The 16,998-nt window shown below is 38.2% G+C and overlaps 2 long non-coding RNA genes and 1 pseudogene across 4 annotated transcripts in view; 1 reads left to right on the forward strand and 2 right to left on the reverse strand.

Annotated features, from left to right (window-relative positions):
• LOC144652368 (uncharacterized) overlaps window positions 1-16,998 on the forward strand; it is an 82,881-nt gene that overhangs the window by 64,664 nt on the left and 1,219 nt on the right. For both annotated transcript variants that reach the window (XR_013570512.1, XR_013570513.1), the window contains exon 3: window positions 16,276-16,318. This is a non-coding gene — a long non-coding RNA (uncharacterized LOC144652368). The remainder of the gene's footprint in view (window positions 1-16,275; window positions 16,319-16,998) is intronic.
• Window positions 625-2,650, reverse strand: LOC144647847 (uncharacterized). Of its 2 annotated transcripts, XR_013569644.1 has the most exons (4): window positions 2,599-2,650; window positions 1,910-2,143; window positions 1,448-1,573; window positions 625-1,024 (listed from the first exon to the last, which is right to left on the reverse strand). It is a non-coding gene; the product is annotated as an uncharacterized LOC144647847 (long non-coding RNA). The 2 variants fall into 2 exon arrangements; XR_013569643.1 differs by having other exon boundaries at window positions 1,910-2,644.
• Window positions 9,788-10,498, reverse strand: LOC144652145 (uncharacterized; annotated as a pseudogene).

The raw sequence follows: 16,998 nt of genomic DNA on the forward strand, positions 1-16,998 counted from the left end.
GCAAGAAATCGTAATGTTAGTGTTAATCGCTCAGCAGCACTTATAACTTTGTGGCCACCAGTTACTTGACAAAGGGTTATATCGGGCTCAATATGGCTTAGTATAGCAAGAAAGTGTCATTCGCATCATCTCCCTGTAACCCGTGGTGTCTTTAATCCTCAGCTCTCGTACAATGTTGTTAAAATATCCCTTTTCTTCCCTTCTCCTAATCCAACTCCTGGTCTTTCCTCATCTTCCTGTTCTTCGTTCACCCTCTTCTAACATTTCAATAATCATTGTAGCCGCCACACATTGCCTAACCCTTACTGCAGTCAACTCAATAACATCATCCACCATGATGAAAACTACATGAATTCGCAACACTGAGATCACGAAAGCTAGTGTCACACGATAAATAAATTCACGCAAGCATGACGACAGCTACACGAAATTCTTAGAAATTTATTTTTATTGGTTTTAAATTTAGAAAGCTTATTCTACGGACAAAGGCAAAAGTGGAATGAAATGAATTTTATATTTACATGCTATGATGGCATTTATATGAACATTTGGCATTTATATCTTACTTGGTCTTCAATCCATGCCATCCTTGTCTACACTTGTCCTATTGTACACAGACTAACTAATTTCGCAGTCTTTAAAGCTTCCTGTAAGAGCGACAATTCATTTTGACAATCTTTCTACGATCTATAAATGGACGTCGTTGGATTGCTAAATCAAACTTCAGTTCTGGAACACAGCGCGATAGCGTTCTCAACCCAGTTCCTTGCAGCCAATTCTTATTGTTGATCAAACATATTTGATACCGTTTGGACACTCGGTATAACATCGTCATGTTTGGTCACCAAAAAATGTGTGATCGTGTTTGATTGCTGTTTGGACAGGCCTTTAGAGCCAGAGGCGTTAGTGGCGGTCTGTGTAACAAACTTTTGCATCATGTTTCTCATCTTAGCAATCTCAGCAGTTGATTTCTGACTCTTGTCCTCTGCGGATTTTTGGTTTCTACAAGCAGTATCATAGTGCTCTGAAAAATCAAACAAAATCTTATTGAAAAAAAAAACTTCTGAAACACTGAGGCCTAGGAAAGTCTAGAATTTTTTTCTCTGATCATACTAAGAAACCACATACCATGGAATTCCGGTTATAAGCCCTGGGCTTATACAACTTCGTAAGGGTTTTTGGGTGGGCTTATAAGGGGAGGGGCTTATATTTGGGAGGGCTTATAAGCGGAAGGAAAAAAACGTTTTGAAACGAGCCTCGGGATTGTTGATCGAAATACGTTTTTAAGTTAAAAACGCACAAAAAGCAACATTTAGTACTGTTCAGTACTGTCATCCGGTAGAGGGGGGCTTATATCCAAGGGTGCTTATAACCGGATGTATTTTTTTGTTTTCAGGTTGATGGGCCTATAACCGGGGGGGGGCTTATAATCGGAATTTTACGGTACTTTTCTTGAAGTATTCCGTCCTAGCTTTGAGGGTTCAATCTACTGGCACCAGCTTCTGCTTCTTACAACGCCCACGCAGAATAGTATAATCATTTACCGCCTTGCTGCCATTAAGCTCTTCTAGTGCTGAAATAAAATTTCAATGGTACTCAGCTTTTAGACTTTATTATGGTAACACGAAATATCAAACATGTAACGGAAATAGGTCCCGTTGGAGGGAAGTTTTTTCTTTGTGTGTGTACTAAAAATAAGTGAAATAAGATTTTAAGTGTTACGTCACAATAGGGACCTAGCGGTCAGATTTTCCCCCTCCTCCATCCCTACACCACCATCCACGCGATCACTGATCAACAAAAGAAAAACAAACTACGTACAAACATCTGTTGAAAGCTCGTTTCTGCAAAGTAATGTCGATTTATCGCTTCCCCCTTACAAGCGACGCAAAAAATATTTTATCTGCACCTTTGTTCATCTCCTCTAGCTCTTTCTTCTGTCTTTTATTTCGCTCGACGTCTTCGCCTCTTTTGATTTTTTTAACGAGGTCTTCATCCTCCAGCTTTGCTGCTGATCTCTTCCTTCCTGTTTTTCTGGCTTTGCTAATGGACGTGCTAGTGAGGTCTAAACTGTCTGTTGCAAGGCAGACCTTGATAATAGGCGACACTTTTTCAAATGTGATTTCTTTTCTTAAAACGTTAACTGGAAGAGATTCAGAAATAAATATTTTCTAAGGTGTTAATGCCACACATTAAAAAAAAATTACAAAATTGGGGCCAAATTGTAAAATAGTTACACGTCTTCCACTAATTTAAAATGTCAGAATTTTCGGAAATTTTAAAAATCTTTATCAATCGAGCCAATAGCTAAACTAATTTTAAAAACCAATAAAATTAACTCGTCATTATGTCTTCAAGTGCAGTTTGCTTCCTGCGCGATTGACTTGAATTTATTTATTTCCTTTAGAGTGAGAGTAAAGATACGGATGATCGTTTTCCACCCCAGCTTGGGCCATAAATTGATGGGGCAACAAAGATATCTTATTAACCTAATTATCTTATTAACCTCTTTATCTTATTAACCTTGATATTGTATTTCGAGAAACTGAACCTCGGCCCGTGTTGTCGAATATTGTATCTAAATGAATAAGTTGTTACCTTGTAAAGAAGATGTACTCGCTGACAGTAATGGCCTCTCTTCGTCCCATTGTCCCTCTGTATCATTTTATACTTTTTAATGTGACCTAAAGGCTATTTTTATCTGTAACTAATTAAAATGCATCTATTTCATGAAAGTATATTCTATAAACAACAGTTAATTTCCAATCAGGTTTTTTTTGTAGATATAATATTTATTTCCTGAATTCTAATGAGAAACTATGTTTTACCTGATACCAAGACATTTCTGGAAAATCAAGACTGTGGTGTTTTTGTAAAAAAAAATCTAAAAGCAAGCTTTCTTTTCCATCATCAATACGGCTTTTAGTTATAAAATTGTGCTCACTCATCATTCAGTTGTATTTTTCACAGTTTGAAAGTTTATTTTTATTTCATTTACACGAGAATATTCAGAGCTATAAGAAGGAGCAAATTACTGAGGGTGAAACCCATAAGACAAGAGATTAATAACGGGAACGTCTGATGTCACAAAAAAGCAAAGCTGCATGGAAACAGAAGTTATAAACTTTATAACTATAATGCGCAGGACACAAAGCCTTTTTTCAACGATGTGTGTTGCAATGTCCATGCTTTTGGACGCCGACAAGTTTATAAAGTATTTGTTCTTTTCTCAAACACCGGCCATATTAACCACAACAGCACATGTAACATGGAAGAAATGGCAAAACAGTATATTGACAACCTACCATAGAAGAGTTCCCTATCTGATGACTGAAGTTCTCGCACTAGATTCGCATATTCGCCTTTTTGCTCTCGCAGTGGATATATTTCACGCACCCAACATTTTCTTTTCCTGACTTCTTGTCTTCTTCCTGACCTTCTTCTTTTTCTACGTCGAATTAAGATAAACAGAAGCAAAAGAAGAATGACATCGTCTTCCGCCATCTTGACTACTTACAACATGTAAGCGAGGCAAAGGTGAGCGTTGCGTAACTGCTTCCGTCGCTTTGATTTCCACTTGATCATAAGGTTCTTACGATTATGACTCTGCCTCCGATTCCGATTATGTCGCTTCCGTCACTAGTGGGAACCAGCCCTTAAACACCAACAGAAAAAAATTGCGGCTCATCCTTGACACAAAGTGCACCAAAATCCAGGATTTGCATCCTAAGTAAGATGACAAGCATCCCAATCCAAATTCATATGCGTGTTCCTCAGGTACTGATTGAGTATAAATAAAATCTTAAGAAGAAATTTCGACTCAGACCGAGCGGGCAGTGGCACAAAAGTTGCACTTCAGAATTTTTGATATGCCGCCCAAAGAAAGCCTATGGTAGGCCTAGAAACGTGGTGGGATTTTTTTCTTCAAATATTTTTTCAACCGGTCAAAAACTTACAAAACCGTTATGAACCCCAGCGTCTTCTTAAACACACAAAATAAACATGACTAATACCGTGTCGTAAACTTCGCACTGGCTCATTCGCATTAAATGAAACCCCGTTTTTGAGCCTAGAAATGGACTATTGAAGTGTTTATAAGTCATTTGAGTCCAATATTTCTTCTGTAAGTTAATTGCGAAGGTCACGGCGAGCCGCTGAAAACCACTAAAATTCGGTTGCTCGTTATTCTTAATTTGGCGCTCTTTTTCGAGAAAGAATTTCTCTTCCCGGTAAAACTCTAAATAACTTGAATTTCAGATATTTTGAAAGGGGAAATGCCATTCTAAAACATAGTGTTAAAATTTATTTCGGGCTCTTTATACGCGCTGAGTGCGAACGCTCTCAAAATACCTATAATTACAAAATTATCTGTCACTGAAACGTAAACAATACCCACATTCTTCCTGCCTGAGAGTCTAAAACGTCTTCTTCTGAGTCTTTCCTCCGTTTTCTACTAGTATTTAGATGTAATCTACGGCAGAAGTTCCCTGTTAAAATCATCCTGAACACCATATCTTCCAAATATCGAGAATAAAGCGAATTTCGAATGCTATCGCCATCTTTAATAGCGATTAGTCTTCAAGCGTGCTGTCGACAACTTCAGTACATCTCCGTGTTGACATTCAACATTCGACCACTCTCAGGTCTGCCATGATATATTCCCATCTCTTGTTAAACAGCTGTCGAATAAATATACCCTTCTTGTATCAACATTTTGATTTCTCGACCGAAATACCGGTCCGTTCATTTCTTCATGGTCAAGAACAACGCACTGGAACCAGGCAAACTGTTGTTCTCCGATTACATGTTGACTCAACTTGCGTGTCACATAATCCCTTTCCTTAGTCACTCGGTTGTTTTTTTGTTACACGATTCCATAAATGAATTAAAAACACCCGATAATTCGAAAGATCAGGTCGTCTCAATTAAATATTCTGGTTAACGCTGTGCCAGCATCCCTTTGTGACCCTTCACGAAAAAATCGTAAACTAGTCCTGATCGTAAACAGACTTACCTTATTATAGGAATATAACGAAGCATTTTAACAACGCGAACAAAATATACGCGTAATAAAATTAACGCGAATTTAAGAAATGTTCTGGTTAAATGCTTATAGTAAACGTGTTTATATTAATTAACATCAATAAAATTAACGCGAATTTTTGAAATTCGCGTTAATAACATGTATCGTTAATTTCCTATAATAAGGTATGTAAAGGTTTAATATAGCGCTCATTGTTTCACTATACTCAATCAACTAAAGGTTGAAACAATATATGGTAAACCATTATTTGCAAGAAACAGAATCTTGGCCAAAATGATATTTTCAACAGATGGCTTGGCCCACACCATCGCCACTAACCCACTAACCCCTGCCTACACGACGACGAGCGGTACTCCGCCTGAGGTCCAGATCATATGTCCTTTTGTGAAAACAGGTATACAGCAATACAGCAAACAGAGACCTTGCCCTGTTAACTATTGTATTGAGGTATCCAGAACGACATCTTCACTTTGGGGCGGAGCCTCCCGTGGTTGGGTAAGTGGTGATTGGTCAAAGACATTGCGAAAAAAAAATAGATCGATCATTTCGGTCAATACGATTTGAAAGGCACTGCCTTTTTTCTTCAGGCACAACCATGGGCCCCTACCTGGCACAACTGTCTCACGGCATATAGTCCTACATATCTTCCGATCCAGTTAAAATAACTGCTGTATTCCATCGAATAAGCGCCGTCCCCGAATAAGCGAAGCATTTGAATAACGCCGCATTTGGGACAAAATGTAAATAAGCGCCTCCTCCGAATAGAAGAGTCCCGATGCGGTGCTTATTCGAAGAATTCCCTTTGACCGACAATGGAACTCTAAAACACTTAAAGTGAATATATTACACCATTATTCGATCAACAAGTGCTCTGTCCATTATTATTACAGTACGTAGTTTTGTTGTGAAGGCCGTTCATGAACTTTACCGTTACACCAAGCCCAATTTCTCTCTTTCTTTTTCCGGGTACCTGTGCAAGTAGTCTGTTTTCAGTGTTTGCTTTGTTTCAAAAGTGGTGTCCTCAAATTACCCCCCCCCCCAACCCCCCGCGAAATAGTGCCGCATTTGAGACCTGAATAGGGTATACATTCGCTGAAACTAGACTTATCACTCATCACATGGAAACGTCATCCACAGTCCAGTTGACCAACCAACATCTCCAAGTACATGTAAACAAATCGTTAGTGCGCTAGACTCTTGGTCGACCGGTCCGTATTCGACCCCTGGCCGGGATCATTGCATTATGTTTTTGGGCAAGACAATTTTTTTTTCCCACAGTGCTGTCTCCACCAAGGTGTGTATGTTGAGGAGGAAGGAGAGGATAATCCTGCGATGGACTAGCATCTTATTTTGTAGGAGTAAAATACTCCTACTATATATTGAAACTGGAAGAAGCTCCGGCCTGACGGGCCACTAGCCCGGGGGGGGGGGTCTCCCCTATATGGCCTATACGGGGACGTGCCGCTGGACAGGGTATGGTTTTTGACTCCTCCGGTCCTGAACAGGGTATATAATTTCAAGCTCCTGTCCTAAACAGGGCCTGAATCTGTCCTAGACAGGGTATGGCTGCAAGACTGTCGTCCATGTATTTACATTGTTTTCGCTTTCACTGCAATAAAAAAGCATTATTTTATTCGGTGGGATAGGTGTTTCTGCATTTCAATGCTTCAAACGTCGCGTATGGGACGCAATCACAATAAAGCGTAAATGATTGTTGATGTTGTCCTTTGTCCTAAATAGGGTCTTAGAATAGGGGGTGTTGTCCTACACATGGTAGGTATTTTAAGTTTTTATTGTCCTAAACAAGGTCAGGGTTTCAAACTTCCAGCAGCACCCCTATACCTAAACTTAGGTCAAGAACCCCCCCCTCCCCAGGGACTAGGCTCCAACAGTTTTTTGAAAAGCCATGAAGAAGGAAAGTAACTTTTAGATCTTTTACGACCAGCGCGTACCATGCGTACGGGTAAAAGTAATTATACCCGAGGCCTCGAGCCCGAGACGCCGTCCATATCTCTACTCTTATATAACATTTTGACGTAATATATCAATCACGAGAGGCAGTGTTTCATCGGAATATCCAAACTCCGAGAAGAGAGTTGAAAATACGACGCGCAGCGGAGTATTTTTGACGAAATTCGAGGCGTTTGGATAGCCGATGAAACACTGTCTCGAGTGTTTGATATATCTTCTCGATCGAAACAAAAACTACGGAGTAAACGGAGAAATAAAATCGTAAAAAATCTATGCTAATTAAGATCGGGTTTCCAAACCACCGTCACAGTTATAATATTCTTTGTTTTAACTTGATGAATTATTAATGAGTTTGAGAAAGAAAAAGTAACAAGGGGCAAAAACGAAATAGTCTGTTTTACTCTACCAATTGCCCTTTATGAAATGTCGAAAGGGGTAAGGAATTATCCCTTATATTACTTTTCTTTTAATCCACCAAACACCGGGCAGTCGATCTATCTAAATATTCTAAATTGTTTTCTTTTATTTAAAGCCGAATGGACCCCTGTCGAAAGTGAAAATTTAATTAAAGTAGAAATACGTGTCACTTCTGGAGCTACGTAAAAAAGGCAACATCCTCAATTTTATTGATGGTTTATACACGTTTTTATTTCGTCAGGTAGCGAAAAGGAAGTTTTATTTTGTCTTCAAAAGGATATAAAAGAGCAAGGATAGTAAGGATCTGGACCTTGGGTTGAGCTCATGGGGGGTACTCGGGATTTCAAATGACGGGTATGATCGAATGGGAGCGAAAATCATGACCCAAAAAATCCCTGAGGCTTCCAACAAAACCCAAAAAAACCCTGGACCAAAAACCAACCCCCAAAAAATCCCATTTCAAATTTCTAAGCCACGAAATAAATCAGAAAGGGGGAATATAAGATATAACACACAAAAAAAACACATTAGAAACACGTTGAGTGTTTGTACTTTATTCACAGAACTATGTGTCAAAGCATTGCCACGAATTTTGAGATTGTTTGTAATACCCCCAAAAATCCCTAGTTAAATCAAGCCACCCAATAAAATACTTGCCAAATTTTGCTACCCAAAAAAATCCCCGAATCGAAAATTTCAAACTCAAAAAAATCCTTCGATCATCCCCGTAACTTTAAATCCCGAATGCCCCCCCCCCCAAACTGGGGGGTTGAGTGCCTTCGGTGAGGTGTAGCGGAGAGGGGGAGGGGTGATGGAGTGGGTTCAGCACTTGCGATAACAATATTATTTTGGACAAGACGTTGCCGCTCAGAAATGATTTGCCGTTAATTTAACCTTTGGTTGTTTGCATATTGTAAAACAACTGCTGTAGAGGCTTCTATTTTGATTGTTTTTCGTCGAAACTGTGCCATAATCCCCCTACTTGTTTTAGGTAGATGGAAAGGGTCGAAAAGAATTTCAACTTGAGAAACTCTGCCGAAATTTTTCACGTTCTCACTAAAGTTCTCACATTTTTTTCCGAAAAGGATCATAATTGTTCTTTTTTCAACAACTCGGCTGGGTTATTTTTAAAAGAACAATCATGATCGGTTTTGGAAACAAAAACGCGAGAACTTTAATGAGAACTTGAAAAATTCCGGCGGAGTTTTTCAAGCCGTTGAAATTCATTTTGACCCTTTCCATCCACTTCCCCTTAAACACAAAACAATTAATTTAGACGTCCTGATCTTTCAAATCATCGTGTTTTTTTTATTTCATTTATGGCAATCGTGAGCAAAAACCTACCGAGTGACTAGTACGAAAGCGATTGCGTGACACGCAAGTTTCAAATTAGTCAACATGTCATCGGAGATGAAGAACTGAACGGACCGGCATTTCGGTCGAGAAATCAAAGGATTGATACAAGAAGGGTATATTTATTCGACGGTTGTTTAACAAGAGATGGGAATATATCATGGCAGACCTGAAAGTGGTCGAATGTTGAACGTCAACACGGAGATGTACTGAAGTTGTCGACAGCACGCTTGAAGACTGATCGATATTAAAGATGGCGATAGCATTCGAAATTCGCTTTACCCTCGATATTTAGAAGATATGGTGTTCAGGATGATCTTAACAGGGAGCTTCTGCTGTAGATTACATCTAAGAAGATGTAAGACTCAGAAGAAGACGTTTTGGACTCTCAGGCCGGGAGAATGTGGGTATTGTTTACGTTTCAGTGACAGATAATTTTGTAATTATAAGTATTTTGAGAGCGTTCGCACTCAGCGCGTATAGAGAGCCCGAAATAAATTTTTACACTAGGTTTTAGAATGGCATTTCCCCTTTCAAAATATCTGAAATTCAAGTTATTTAGAGTTTTACCGGGTAGAGTAATTCTCTCTCGAAAAAGAGCGCCAAATTAAGAATTTCGAGCAACCGAATTTTAGTGATTTTCAGCGGCTCGCCGTGACCTTCGCAATTAACTTACAGAAGAAATATTGGACTCAAATGACTTATAAACACTTCAATAGTCCATTTCTAGGCTCAAAAACGTGGTTTCATTTAATGCGAATGAGCCAGTGCGAAGTTTACGACACGGTGTTAGTCATGTTTATTTTGTGTGTTTTAGAAGACACTGGGGTTCATAACGGTTTTGTAAGTTTTTGACCGGTTGAAGAAATATTTGAAGAAAAAAATCCCACCACGTTTCTAGGCCTACCATAGGCTTTCTTTGGGCGGCATATCAAGAATTCTGATGTGCAACTTTTGTGCCACTTATTTTTGTTTTCGCGCGGTATTAGTGGATCTTTGCTCTTAAATAAAGTAATCCTCTTATGAAGGCGGTTCAACGCTGAAGAACGAGGAAGTTTCTGAACCATAAAGACATGTGTAGGCATTTCTTAATAAAGCACAAATAATATACATTTTGCCTACAGCACTAAGTCCAATTTTAAGATCTTTTTTAAAGTCTAAAAAAGAAAAGTATTGTAAAATGTCACCAAACACTCACTCTACTGCTGTTCTTACTTTACTCATTGATTCATTAAATATTTGTTGCTGCGGTGTTAATGCATGACCTTTGAATGGTGCTTGAAGGTGAACTCTGAGTGGGTAGGCCGGGTCACCATACACACACAGTGGTTGGCCAGTTGGGGAAACACAGTGGGCTTTTAGCATTGGCAGCAGGCCAGACAATGCCAGCATCCCACTGTCGTGCCTTCGCCCCACGACCGGACCAAAAAGGTTCGCAATAAGACCATTGGGCGCAACAGCACTCTGAAATTTTATGACGTGGACCCTTATATGTCCATTATACAGTACCCTCTGATGTTCGCCTGGCTTTGAAACTGGTCTCACTGTCTCATCTATGAATCCCCAACAGTTATCAAGGGCGGCTCCTTTCCTATAGATCGATTGAGAAAATTCAACGAGGTCTGCTGAAAGTAAAACGTTATTAACGTTCAAAGTCAGCGCAGGCACTTTCTTCCCCCCAGTCTGGTTAGAGTTAAATATTTGAACTGCCATCAGTGATTTCACATGCTAAAAGTCTGGCATGTTTTGTTATACATGTAAGCTTACAAACACTTTGTCAGCCTGGCACATGTACGTATTAAACAGTGTCCAGCACTCAGTAAACAGATCAAAACCAAAATGGTTTTAAAGGTTGCTCCTGTTTTGCAGTTACACTAGGAAATCAACGAGCCATAAATGTTAATAGCGGAGCTCGCACGGCGCCGAAGGCGCCGAAGGCGGAGCCCCATTGGTTCATGCGGACAAAGCAGATAAACTGAAACCCGTCAAGCCGAAAAAGTTTGGTAGTCACGTGACCTTCCGTCCGTCCGTCCGTCCGTCCGTCCGTCCGCCCTGATTAGGACTGGGGACGAGTTTGTCTTCCGGGGAGCCCGCGTTTGTTGGTGGGAAAATGTAGTAGGCAAAGATTTTCAATTTTTAATTTTGCAAAGAAGCTTTCAAAACGACTTCAGTCTCTAGATTCAATACGTTTATTCAGCCGGTCTGAAGTTTCAAACACGAGAAAAACTTATTTTTTCTAATCTCTTGTTGTGTCGATGTTGACAAACGAGAGTAGAGCGAATTGAACTTCGGGGAGAAAAGCGATCCGCGACGTGAATAGTAGCGAACAACAACGACAAAGAGAGCATTAAAGAGCCCAGCAAAAGAGCTGAAAAGAGGCAACGAAGTAGCGAGGAGCATCGCGAGAGAGAAAAACAAAGAGAGTTCAGAAAAAAAAACGAGCGACGTTTTGGAGAATGTGAGTATTAAAAGTTAAGTTATAAAATAATAGGCTTATTCATTTATGGAAAATTTGTCTTGTCAACGTTCTTACTTCGGAGTTTAGAATTTTCAAAGTAAATGATTAATCAGCACCATATGCTAGCATTTTTCAACTGACTAGTAGGCATTCGCTTCTCAAATGTCGAGGATTTTGCCTGGTTACTTTCCCTTAGCTTGCTGAACTGTTTGTAGTTTAGTTAAATCGAGAAACAGGTCTCTTCTCAAATTTGGTGTTTCCGGAAAGAGGTAGATTGATTTGCGTTTCACAATGTAAATAGTTTACTTAGAAATGTTTTTATCGATGAAATGTCACCCAAAGTACATGTATTTGGACTCTAATTCCAGTTTCATTGGTACTGTCTGAGAACTACTTTCGTCTTCATTTTTTCAAGAGCCATTACAATGTAAACATAGGATAGCAAATACACAACAGACAAGTTATTCACTCTACATTACTGAAGCTTATGAAGTAATTCAAGCTGATGTCAAGGGTTAGATTTCCATGGTTAAATACTAAAAGTGGCAGGAGTTGCCCAATGTACAGATATCAAAACAATTAAAATTCATTAGATGATAATTTGTGCTTTTTTGTGTAAAGTATGGCACATACGCAGTGTAAAAACAATTGTAGAGTTTTCTGTTTGTTTTGGAGCCATTGTTTTCCTCTAAGAGAATACCAACAAGAAAGAACAGCATGACCTTTGTAATTTAAAAAATGAAACTTATTCAACCCCTTGGGAACTGAGGGATTTTAATTTAGTCTTTAATACATATTCTAAAATGACTTGTGCATCTCATTTTATCTCTAATGTACCTGTTCATTTATGCATGCAACTGAAAACATGGACAAACAAACACTGGGTAGTGTCTGTATTTGAAAAATCCAGTCAACCCCATGGGATAGCTTAGGAGAACATTTCATACCTAAGGCATTACCTTCTTGTTGTTTTGTTGTTTTTTTTTTTTTGGGGGGGGGGGGGTGCTGCCCAAGAAAATTTTACAAATTTTGGCCTTTTCGAGTGCATTTCCCACATTCTGACACCAACATATAAAAACATTTTGAGGGCATTGACATTCAGTTATTTTAGCTGAATAAAAAGCAGTGTTTTCAGGAGAAAAAATACATGCACCATATGTGTTTATTTGGTGCGAACAGGTGTAATGTTTTTGCGAGTTAAAAGGGGAGGCGAAAGAGGGGGCGTAATAGTATATTAAGGCTATTTTTTATCGTTGCACAATAGCCTGTGGCATGGCTTGGATGTACATGTACCATAGCTAGTTTTAAATAAATGTAATGTATTGTGACTTTTTTAGATATAAAACATAACTTTATTTGTTGACAACAAGCTACTTAAAATAAACTAAATACATTATGCTACTTAGAACAGAAGAAGATAATTACATTTCCTTTATAAGAATAAGTTAACAGTAAAAATTATTGTTTCCTTGCAATTCTGCCTCTATTGAGGAATTTAGTACACAATTTACATGTAAAAGCAAATGTAAATAAACTGTTATCATTGCTCAAGAAAAGAGGGGGCAGGGGAGGGGTTTGAGGGCAAAAACCTAACAAGATCTGCTACCTGACCCGACAAATTACTGGAATTAATACTTGTAATGATTTTGTGGGAGAAGTGCAAATTGACCTGTTTATCTTGTTGTGGTGCTAGGCAAATGTAGAAAGAAAACCTGAATTCAGCTGAAATTTCTCATAAAAGCAAAGACTTACTAAACTTTTAGAGCTGCTAAGGTTAGAAAAGACAGCTGGGCTTGTTGATGTGCCCGCAAAGTGTCTCTTAGCTACATCCCTGATAAAAGTTTTGGGGAGAATATGCAAGCCTTTATGAAGTTAATCAGACAGTGCTTTCAGCAGCACCTGTCAGAGAGTAACATAAGAGTCTTAAGATACCTCATTTTGAAGGGAACTCATGAATTTTAGCCAGTGGCTCACCAAAACACTCACCAAAGCCCTGACATGTGCCGGGTCTTATAAAAAGCACTAATAATGTTTTCAGTAGGTTGAAAGCAGTTGTGCTGATATACTCACTGTGAAAGGATTTTTTTTTTGGTTCTGAACATATCTCTCAACACAGTCCCTGGCCCAGCCAAAAATTGGAAAAATATTTCCCTATACATTGCATCTGTAGATCAGTGTTTTGAATAACTTTGGAATTATAAATATTAATGCCAATGATAATCAACAAAATTTTATCTGTCTTTTTTGCCTTTTTCAGGGTTAACACAAGTACCAGATAGCTGCAGGGACAGGGAGAGATAAATGAACAATCAGATTATTATATTATCTCTTAATTGCATGTACAACTAATACTTAATGTACTTAAATATGGACAGGTGTAATTTTAAAGTTAATGAAAAAAAGCCAGTTGTGGTACAATCATGTATATTTCTTAAAGGATTTCTGATAGCACAACATAAAAATTATCCTTAATTCTCAGTGCTCACACTGTGAAGAACAGTAATAAATGAGAAACACAGTTCATTAATCTCAAAATTCAGTAACATTGTATGTTGCAATACAATAATTAACTGATGAAATATTTATTTTTCCTAGGCAAATTTTGACTTTACCAAAACCAAACTATACACAGCTATAGATTGTATTATGTGTAAATAAGTGAAAGGAGAAAGGAACAATACTCATATAATTAGGGAAGAAGGTGCTATGGTTTTGGGGGACCCTACATGTACATGTATTTGTCAGAATAACAGAATGTCACTATTTTGGCTTGCAGCTAGCTTTTAGTCTGGTGTGCTAGCAGAAAGCTGTTATTTTTGGTATTGGTCAATAATTAACAATTATTCACCGTAGTGGAGATGAATATTGTTGGATATTTACCGAGCCGCGAAGCGGTAAATATCCACCACATTCACCAACGCTGAAGTAAATAATTGTTTTAATATGTACCACACAAGTTGAATAACAAGCAAACAAAGCGATGCACGATGGCAGTTTGTTTTTCTTAGCTGTAATGAGGTCAAAAGTACTTTGCAAATCACCTCCGAGTTAACCAATCAGCGTGCACGAAAAGCACTACATTGTATTCACTTGTGTTGTATAATTATAATAATTTTTGTCACCGTTCTATGACAAAGGGTGCCCATTTGGGGGGGGGGGGTGGGAAGGGGAGGGAAGGTGCATGTAAAACTTTCCAGTTGTATGCTATGTGTACAGCTGGAACATACCAGCCAGAACTAGAACAACATTTTCTTTGTTTTATCTCCTCTTTGAGAGTTTAACCTTGGACATACATGTACATGGAGGGGGGGGGAGTGGATGCCACCCCCCTCCAAACTTTTTTTAAAAAAATTTTGAATTTAATTTTCGATTAAACGCGCAGGCAAGACAACGCGCAGGCAAGGTCAGCGCTTATATGAGGGTGTCGTTTATTTCAAATTCAATTTTATTCTTGCTAACAATAGTATGGTAACTGAACATTTGAATTTTAAAAACAGAAAAATGTTTTTAGTGCTCATCTGAAAAGGCTTTAATCAAGGAAAATATTTCTTTTGAGCCTTGGTTCAAACTTGATTACTATTGCATTTGCTTTTTGACTCTATTATTGGAATAAACGCCACATCATGATGCAGCGTGTATTTAAGGGCGGCGTCCATTAATATTTGTGCCCTTATCTGCGGCGATTATTCGAGGGAGGCGTTTAATCGAATAAATACGGTACTCTACAATGCTGAATTTTTCAGTAGTTGTTCATTCATACCTTGCAAAAATTTTCATGTGTTAAATCATATGTTCATGATATTTGATGTTGCCATGGCAATGCCATAATTATAATGAGGTCTGGCGAAAAATCGTCATGTTTAACATTTTTCTTTCTTTTTTTTTTTCATTTTGTTTTTAAACAAAATGGTACGATTTGATTTGTTTTGCATTCCATAAGCATTCTAGCTTGATTTTGCATCAAGATGACAGCTATATTGACGTCACAGCCAACAAAAATTATGTCATCTTGTGGAGTACGCTACGGTCTTTCTACTCAGTGCACAAGTACATGTATTTCACTGCACCTTAATAGGATGAAAACTCTGGGGAGGTCTCCAAGCCCCCCCCCCCCCCAACCCCTTATACGATGGTGGGAGTACAGATGATGGTGATGGTCTTGTACAGTTGGATCCCAATAACTCGAACCTTAAGGGAAATCGAAAATGGTTCGAAATATCAGAGGTTTGAGTTAGCGAGGGTAAAATTATTTTAAAAAATTGACCTTAAGGGGAATTCGAAAAGGTTCCAGTTAGTGAGAGGTTAAAGTTTTTGTGAGTTCGAGTTGTCGAGATTCAACTGTACATCCGAGGGTTAAGAAAAGTTACTGCTAATTGATAATCCTTTTTTAATTGATAAATTATTTTTCCTCTTATTTGGTGCTGTTGTTCATGGTGAACAATGATGCATATAATATATAAAGATAATAACATGAATAAAAAAATCGGTCTAAAAAAGTATAAAGGGCAAATAACTGGGGAGCTCCGCTTTTAGGCTTGCCTAAATCTATATATTATTTCAGTGATAGAGATTACAGGACGTTGTATACAGGAGCCATGTTTAGCTCAGTTTAGTTCACCAGCAGATTTAACGTGGAAGCCAGTGTTTAGGCCACACGTCTAGAATACTATACTCCACTTAATAGCTAGTAAGAGTCTGTATTTTAGTAATGTAAGCAATGCAATTATACATTTAAATGTAACGCACCAGCGAATGTAATTAATGCATTGTTTAACTTATTGTAATGTAGTGTTAAATATAAATTATAGTGTGTTGTAATTTAGATACGTATGTATTGTATTGTTTCTAGTACCATGTAAATAGCTTGTGAGTGTTGTTTGTAATAAAAGCGCAGTTAAAAAAAATACTCCACTTAATGTTAAATTTCTCTCTGTTCTTCTACTGTCAAAAATTTCTTAGTTGAATTTTACTCTTGCTTTGCCCTCTTTGGTGAAGATTTTTCTGACTGTTTATTATCACTTCTTCTTTTCAGTACTTGGGTGTTGTTGTTAACCATTCTTGATGCTGCTGTTGTGGTGAGTATGGTGTGGATTTGTTCTTCGTTTTGTATTGATATTGATCTCATCTCTTGGCCTGATGTAGATGTTTTGAGAGGAATGGCACAAAACTTCAATAGTGAAGAATAGTTCTCTTTTACTTGCTTTGTATCATGTATGATGTTTTTCTCACAAGCAAATGACAGCATGTTCTTAATCAACGATGTATTTTCTTTTGAACCAGAAGTTGTGATGTTGATGTGGTTATTTTCAAACACCAACATGTACATAAAAGATGAATTCTTTACTTGTGTTTTTTTCCAATTTATTCTGCCTTTCCACCATTCCACATACCATTATACAAGTACCAACCTTCTTTGCATTTTTTTCCAGATACAAATATTTCACACCAGAAATGGTGATTGTGATGGTATATTATGGCAGCCTGATTTGTTGTTGTTGATAAATTGTAAAGATTTCATCTTTACTGGTGTATTGAAAGGATTTATAATCCTAAGCACTATAAAACGACAACCATACATATATATCAAAGTCATCTTTATTGTTTGCCGGAACAAGCAAAGCCGCACCCAGGGGGAGGCAAGACCGAGGCCATTCCCCCCTGATGCGGCCCGCGGGTGGGAAAGGGTGGGTAAAAGACAAAGACGAGTTGTCAAGTCTAAGGCGAACTAAAAGTGATATTGCGGAATACAAAACTA

Source organism: Oculina patagonica, chromosome 4 (assembly GCF_052425735.1).
Source record: "Oculina patagonica isolate OP01 chromosome 4, crgOcupat, whole genome shotgun sequence".
In the NCBI taxonomy this organism is placed as follows: Eukaryota; Metazoa; Cnidaria; class Anthozoa; order Scleractinia; family Oculinidae; genus Oculina; species Oculina patagonica.